We start from the raw sequence: 9045 nt of genomic DNA, 5'->3' as shown, positions 1-9045 counted from the left end.
ATAATAAAAATAAAATTTAAAAAATAAAAGGAAATTCTCAATGGTAACCCTCTACTTTTTTAATTAGGTCATGTTTGGCAAAAGTAGTGGTAGAGGCTACTATGTTACAAGACAACCTTTTCGATCTGGATACCCTTTGTCGGCGAAATAGTACTTACCTATCACTAATTCACAATATAAATAATATTAACATAAACTACCTAATTAATTACCTAAAGATAATATATACTATAATTTCAAAGAATTATGCACACCTTCGGGCGGTTTAGGAAACTTAAAAGCTGGAGATTCAATTGCACGAAGAAATACACAAGTATCATGCGCGGAACCTTCCCAACCCGCTGATACAAACGTGAAACACATATCAAAATCACAGGCAGCTAATACATTAAATGTAGGAATTCCTTTTCTTCCTCTATAAGGCATTTGTAGAGCCTATGGTATACATGCCTCTATATGTGTACCATCAATACATCAAATACAATCCTGAAATACAATAAATATTAGTCTTTCATATCAAAACTTTACCTAATTTTAATGACAACACTACCAAAAAAAAACCCTTAAAATAAGGCATATATCTTGCATCCATTGTTATTTTTGCCGGCACATGTGTAAAAGTTGGATCATATGGTCTTATAATATCATATGCAAGCCCCTTGAATTTTCGACAAGCAATTGAATTGAGGACATCATGAAATGCCCTACTTATAGTTTCACCAGAACGTTGAAAACGCTCACCAAGAACTCTATTTGAGGCACCTTGAGCAATTGCATATAAAAAATGCCAACTTTCTCATGAATAGACATATCACAATTAGATTTCAGACCATACTTTGATGATAGATCATTACATAATCTTAAAAATAATTGTGGCTCCATTTTAAATGCATTGACACATCGAATAGGATTGCCAATCAACATTTCTTGTACCCACATCTCTTCTGTTAGAATTGAAGTCATGCATGGTTCTTTATATATGTATTTATAAAAATATGTAGGCATCAAATATATTGTAAATGCAATTGCAATCCAAAGATTGCGCATTCTTTCCTCATCAATATCCATATTAATAACAAACCTGTCAATTATAAAAATAAGTCATGAATAAGACTATAATAAAAAGTACTGAAAAATTTCTCTAGGAAAAGCATACATAACACAAATAATCCAAATATTTCACATAGAACAAATCTACATTTTTATTTTACCACCGGAGCAAACAAAAAAAAAAACATTTTTTTTTTCTAAACTAGTCCTAATTATTACCCTTAATATATAGATATTCTAACCACTTAGCTCTGCTATCATCATCCTCCGTACTCAAAAAATCTCTCTTTTAGGTGCATCTCCAATGACAGTAGTAGCAAAGCACCAAAACTCACTATGTTTCTCCAAATACTCTTTTTCCACCATACGACTTATGGTATTTATTGCTGCAGAAATTGTGGACACATTTGATGTACTACTTTGACTAATTTGTTTAACACATTCTGTCATTTCAATAATTCCCTTAGATATAATTGCAGATCCTACTGATTGTCTTCTTGTACGTTTCACTTGACCACTATTAGACTTTAATGGAGGCTGATTTTGAATCTTATTAGAAGGACGAGTCTCATTGTTTACAGCTTCACTAGTCACTTGTGATGACCTACTACCCGAACTACCTAAGTTAGCATCATTACGTGCTTGCTCTTTAAAATGTTGAAAAAAATTCCCCTCATCATTAAGTAAATCTTGAGCATATTGGTCACTTGAAAAATAGGTATTGCCACCATTAATTTCAAAGTTCCCTTCCTCTAAATTGTCATTTTGTATGGTCAGATCTTCAATGGGGTCTACTGAGGGCACAAAAAAATTATCTCCTGTTGCATAATAATCTCCAAACAACTGTTCCCACTTTTGTTCAAGCTCCAAGTTTACACCCCTAAGTCGAAACTTTTGGAATTCTGAATTTTTCTACATTAAATTATTATAAAAATTAAAATGTTATTAAACATAATTTCATACTATAATTGTTAATATGAAGATTATATAATAAATTAATTATGAATTATACACACCTTGATTTTTCTTTGCCACCATTCATTTGTAGCGTCAATTTTTCCTGACTTTGGATCCCATCCTATACCCGTCTCTGATTGTTTTAAGCTTTTCCAATGACGCCAATCTTTTCTCATTGTATCGTATTTGTTCTTGCAAGTATTTGAATTACTTAATTCACGACCAATTTTTTGTTCGACATCTGTTTGAATTTCCTTCCACCTAAAAAATGTTCCTTCCCATTTTCCTTTATAAATGCAAGACAAACATCACATAGGGTGATTGAATCCTCGTCACTCCACTTAAAACTACCGCCCCGTGTTTCACCGCCCCGTGTTTCCTTTGTTATTATTTTTTTATTCGATGATGAGGCCATCTAACCACCAAGCACATAAAATCATCAATTCAACCAAGTATTAACAAAATAGCACATACACCACATATTTTTAGTTCAATAACAAATATTTAATACTTTCTAATTTTTGCAACTCTGATTTCAATTTATAGGTAAGGCCTAGCATATAAGAATAATAGGCATTACTTTTTTTTAAACAAAGAACCGAAACTTATATACTTCGTATTACATTATGGGAAAAAACACAAAAGATGTTCAAGAAATAGCCCAAAAAAATCTGGCATATTGCTAGTGGAGTAAAATTAGCAAATATATAGACCAACTGTTGGAAGAAAACTAAATCAACCAAACTAACTAAGCTTAGAACAAAATAAGCAAAGCAAAGAAAGTACTGAAAGTAATTAAAGCTAAAATAAAAGTCTGACTAACCCCACCATTAGGCACAATTTTAGCTACTAAGTGAGCTTGCTTTGTTTGACCATAAATTCTAAGATACGAGGTCAGAACATAGGAGTAAATCAACCATTAGAATAATCACTTCTAAAACCTTAAATAGCTTTGACCGACAAATCAATAATCACAAAGACCATATATTGAAAAAAAAATTAGCATAATCTTGAATAGTTGGTAGTGGCAAAAATCTAATAATAATTATAACACTCGAAATTATGGGAATAAATTCTATCAAAATTTCACCAAAGGCTCTAATTTATCATCTTGTGTAAATTACATAAACATATTTAATTCCAAATACCCAAAAGACGAATTAAAGAATACAAAATCATGTCATCAATTTTAAAAAAAAAATTCTCAGAATAAAAAAATAAAAATTCAAAGAAACAAGGGATATATTTTAGGAGAGAATTCTTACTTCAACAATGATAAATTGATAATTGGTGATCAAGAGAACTTTGATGATGGAGGAATTTGATAGGAGATGGAACTTTTATGATGGGGGAATTTGGATGAGAAATTTAAAAAAGTTTTTTGACATGATGCACCGCTACTTTTGTGGGATAAACGCTTCTTATCCTAACGTTTGTGAAAATCTATCCAACCACTACCTCTACCGCTACCCGCTACTTACACCGCTACCTTGCCAAACACTACTAATTATACCTACTAGTGTTTTGACCTACTCAAAACGCTACCCGCTACTCAAAACGCTACCACCAAACAAACCCTTAGTAGGTTAAATGCATGTTTAATGAACCTTTTTCTGTTAAATAGTCCTAACCCTGGTTAATTATTATAGTTAATCTAATTTCCTCCATGATAATTGACCAACTAACTAGAAACTGTCTTATTTTCATGATAATTGATTATGCTTTGCCTCCATGAAATGAAAGAAAAAGTGGCGACTACTAGCAACTAGCAATAGGACCCTAAAAGGCAAATAAAAATACTATAGTGTAGACTCCCATTTGTGTCTCCCCAAAACCAAACCCAGTGATGAGTACCTTTCTTGTCGAATCTTAATCGAATGAGGTGAAAGTGTGGAAAGTCTAGTGTTGCGGATAGTTTTTTAATTCTTTTCTTTCTCTCTGTTTTTGAAAACCTATTTTTAAGAAAACGACCAATCCAGTTTTGTTTGGTCCATGGAAAGGGTCTAATAATGGTATAGTTGGATGAGGCTTGAAAAGAGCTTTCCAACGAAATATTATAAGCCCAATTCCGATGAATAATGAGGAAGTTATGGCCAAATTACTAAACTGGGTTCGGTTTGATTTTTATATGCGGCCCAATGATCTAGAGGAGGGCCTAATATTAGTTTATCATTCCTAATGCAATTAGAATTGATTTTAGTCTTCTAGATTCTTCTAGAAGGTTCATTTCATTCCTAATTTAATTAGCATTGATAAATTGACTTTGGTTGACTTTTTAGAGTTTTAATCAGAGTAAAAGAAGAGTTTTAAGGAAAATACGATTTTGCCCTTCTGTACAGCTAAATTTTATCAAAATTAAGAAAATTCGTGAAAACGACTATTAGCGCCTGACGCCAGTTATTAGCGCCTGGCGCTAACCTTCAGCGCCTGGCGCTAATGTCCAGCGTCTGGCGCCAATCGTGTTTTATTCTCGTCGAGACTCTGATTTGTTTTTCTATCCGTCCGGCTGATTTTCTCTATAAATAGCCTCCTAAAAATTCCATTTTGAATCATCAATTTCCATCATCAACTATCAATTCTCTAGTTTTTCTTATTCTCTCTAGTTTTCAAGATTCTCTTAATCTTTTCTAAACTAGCCTTTTGCATACAAAATTCCGCATTCACAAGACCAAGAAACACCTAGCCAAATTCGAAGTTGCCTTCGCCCTAGACGTGAAAGGTTTTAATTTCTGAGGGTTTGGTCCCAAATCTCTCTTTCAATTATTATTTAATTTAGTTGTTTGATTTTATTATTTTCCTTGAAGTTACTAATGTGTGTATTTTGTTATTAGAAAGAGATACGAGACATCCAAGTAAGTACTTTAATTGATTTTATTGATATTATGATATAGAAATCATGCTTAGGTTGTTATGTTGATTCCTAGTGTCATGTTAGGGCGTTTTGATTTTCCTAGTATCATGTTTAGGGTAACAACTATAATTTCTAATATCAAATATGCTTATTATGATTCCTGTGATGCTTCCTATTCTTTTCCTAATATTCATGTTAGTATCATGTTAGGACTAAAGCTTTGATTTTTATTGTTTAGTGACATGCTAGGGTTTGTTATTAATCTTGTTAGTATCATGCCTAGGATCTTGCTATTGTTATGCTTTAACATGATTATTATTTTTATAATTGTTGTTATTTATGATGATTATTATGTTGCTTGATTATATTATTGTTATTGCTTGATCACACCTTTTATGCATGTTTAAAGGGAATGAGTACTTGTAATCATGCTTAATAAGATGATTAATAATCTTGTTTAGGGTTAATTTGATTATAATTGAAGTGATCGCCAATAATAGATTTATTTGTGCATTAATATTCATCCAACATAGATAAACAGGTTTAGGGTAAACATATTGATTGCATGTTAGTCAGAAAGCGCACATGAATACAATCAGAATAAAGTAGAGGCCTATTATTAGGGCAGGTTCAATCTCTTTTAGGTTGGATTTTTACCTTCATCCCCGAACTACCAGTCATGGTTCCAGACCTATTGGAGTTGACGATCTCCTGGATTGTTAAGGGGTGTAACTTTCACCTCGTGAACGGTTTACAAGTTCATAAAACTTGTTGGCAACTCTTTTGCTCTATCTTTTTTCCCTTTGGACGCCATCGTACTTTAGTGTATGATCACAGTGGGGTTCAAGCTAGGGATAATGCTTGAAATATTTCCTACATGTAGTATATTTAAAATTTCAATCAAGTTAGAGTAATATGTGAAAACATGCTTCCCCATATTTTTTATATACATTTTGCATTAGTATATTAAACAATAGTACTCCAACTTAAAATAGTATGAAGTAGAATATGATGTAAGACATATGATAATAATAAACTGTAAAAAAAAATGTTAATGATGATATATAGAATGTCGGGTCCACTTAAATAAATAATTTAAACTAAACTACTTAAATTAAGATTAAAGCTAAACCTAAAACTAAGATTCAAGCTTAAACACAAAAGTAGTCCAATAATAAACCGACGTAAACTAACGCAATAGTATAATGAAAACTAGTGTTCTTATTGAATGAGACACTTAACTACAACAATAAACAATGCTCTATATTGCATTCTTCTTCTTGCTTTGTGCCTTTTTCTACTTTTGTGTTGGGTTCTCTGACAAGTCAAAATATTGTGGCCAAAATGACCACAGTTACCACACCGTAAAGTCTTAGATCTTTTCCCTTTTCTCTGCTCTTCCTCACCTCTTTTTCTATTTTTCAGTGGTCTTCCAACTTCTTTTTTCATCACGGGAGGTTCAATGACTAGCACATCGGTTTGAGGCCACTGCTCTCTATCCGGCACTGATTTTATACCATTAGCATATGCCATCTTATATCTCTTTACAGAGTACCACTCGTGCACAAATCTTAAGGGGTCCAAACCTGCATGTAATATGGCCCTCATGCCATTCTTGCATGGTATTCTAGTCAATTTCCAAGCATTGCAAAGGCATGTGTGGTTGTTAAGACTCACCGAACGAGATGAATTCCCATCAACAATTTCATACTCCCCTTAGCTTGATAAGTATGCCCTACAAGTTCTTGAATCACTACAAAGTACTTGAACCCTCTTAACAATGTTTGGACATACATCACACCTATCCTATTCTTCACATATTTCTCTTCTTGTAGCCAGCCTAACCATAGTGACCCTCCTTATACCTATTCAAAAACAAAAACATACAATTTTAAGTCCAATAACATCAAGTCAACAGTAGTTTAATAAATTTACAATTTTTAATAACATACACATAGTTTCACTATTATTTACCTTCAAGTAAGGTAAGAACAGGCCTACACCTGTCAATCCCAAGAGTGGCATTGAAGCTTTCAACAAAATTCGTCTTGTTAACATCACATTTTAGTGTTGGATTGAATTTATGTTTTGTCCATCTCTCTTGGTCACCTAAATTGGCCAACCAAATTCTTGCAGCAGGTTTAACCTTCTCAATTTGTTTCATTGCCTTTTTGAAGGTGAATTCTAAATATGCACCACAAGCTAACCAGAATAGTTGCAACATCTTTGGTCCTGAGAAGGGTTTCTTTTAATTAACACTTAGATGCTTATAACAATACCTTTTTCCAACTTTTGGCCATAATTCTACACAAACCTTTTCAATGGCCTGTTTTTTTTATAAAAAAAATCAAATAATAAAATAAGTTAGTGGTACGAAAGCAAGTAGTTATAAACAATTTTCATTAATAGAGTTTAATTAATGGAGTATATAATATTACCTTGTGTCTATCAGAAATTATACACCAGTCATCACCTCTATCACCTTGATGTAGAGCTTTTTTCAAGTGCCACACAAAAAATTTCCATGTTTCCTCATCTTCTCCTGACACTATAGCCCAAGCCACAGGAAACATCTCATTATTCCCATCGAGTGCCACAGCTAAGAGAAACACACCTCCATAGTTACCTTTCAAGAATGTTCCATCAACATCAATTAGGCCCCTACATCCAGCAAACAACCCATCTAGTGTAGCCTTAAAACATATGAAGATACTAGTAAATACAAGAGGCTTTTTAGGGTGATTTGGAGGGTTCCAAGCACAGTAACTAATGAATTTGGATTAGTTTCTTTCATAAATTCACAATACTTTGGTAAGTAACTATATGAAATGTCATGCCCTCCCATGAATCTCAGTTAATGCCATAGTTCTCATTCTATAAAGTGAACTTTGTGCCATTTGAACCCTATATCTTGACCATAGAAGCTCGTTAAGGGCCTTGGCTGGAATGCCATTGTTGTCCTTAATGTCTTCTAACAACAATTTGCAGGCCCATTTTGTTGTCACCATCGGGTTCCTAGTTTCTAAGCCCATGCAAGTGTGTTTAGATCCTTTAATTGACTTAATAGCCCATGTCACACCATCAACAAGTCTTGATGCATGCAATCTCCAAAGAAACCTCTCATCACTACACCTCACATTGTACGTAAAGTTGATGGTCTTCTATTCAATCACAGAGAATCCATTTTAATTTGAATGCAATAATTCCTTACAACGTCTCTGAGGTGTTGTTTTTTTGTGTAAAGTTGCCATGGTTTAACAACAATTTTACCAAAGTCCTCTTCTTTGTAAAACTCACCATTTTTATAAAGCCTTTGGAGATAATTATCCAAGTCATCACAGTCATCTTCCCAAACAAGGCCTTCATATGGGTCAAAGTTATCATGAATCATGGGAATTAGCTTATCATCTTGTCCCTCACCTTCGTCATCATCATCTGATAGAGCACTCTCATTGTCATTGTCATTAAGTCCACTAGGAGAGTATATTTCAATATTATCCAAGTCTAAGTCCATCTCAGCTACTGTGCCAAGGCTAGCTATCAAGTCAAAAGCAACATGCCTTCTATTGTTACCTTGTTCAGCACTCCCTCTCCTCACATAAATGGTAGTGATTAAGCCCCTCCTCTTTGTTGTAGTTCTAGGAATTCTCTTATTCAGCAACGGTGAAAATTTAATATATTTTGGTGACTCTCCCACCTCAAATGCACTACTTGTTTGGGATTGTAAATTCGGAGATGGTATAATATGTGGTTGAGATTGAGGGTGGTTTCTAGGACTTCTTCTTATCTAAACTGCTTGAGTGGGGTCGGGTAAGGGTTCAACAATTGGTGTGCTAGTCACTCTTCCTATTCCTTTTCCCCTATCCCTACCCCACCCATTACTTTTCCATTTCCTCTTCCTCTCCCTCTATTAGGCTCAACTGTAGTGATCTCAATGTTGTTCCAATATTCCATGTTATCAACAATCAACTCATTTATGTTAATAGGAGAGTGAGGAGGAGCCATGTCAAATGTAAACCTCGGCTTGCCTTAAAGTTTTAGTTTCTTGGTTTTTGGTGAGGCAAGGTTCATTAGTTTGGTCTAGAGTGGGCTGAGGTTGAATATGATCACTACTTTCAGTGGAATTCATTCTTCTTGAAGCTTTAAGTGATTGTGAAATTTCAACAATTGGAGTTGATTTTTAAATC

General features: G+C 33.7%; 1 pseudogene; it reads right to left on the bottom strand.

Moving 5' to 3' along the window:
* Positions 1–204: 204 nt before the first annotated feature.
* On the bottom strand, positions 205–6391 carry LOC110711326 (annotated as a pseudogene).
* Positions 6392–9045: the final 2654 nt, after the last annotated feature.

The sequence above is a fragment of the Chenopodium quinoa genome, unplaced genomic scaffold (genome assembly GCF_001683475.1).
Source record: "Chenopodium quinoa cultivar QQ74 unplaced genomic scaffold, ASM168347v1, whole genome shotgun sequence".
Classification (NCBI taxonomy): Eukaryota; Viridiplantae; Streptophyta; class Magnoliopsida; order Caryophyllales; family Amaranthaceae; genus Chenopodium; species Chenopodium quinoa.
This window is presented reverse-complemented; position numbering and strand designations above follow the sequence as displayed.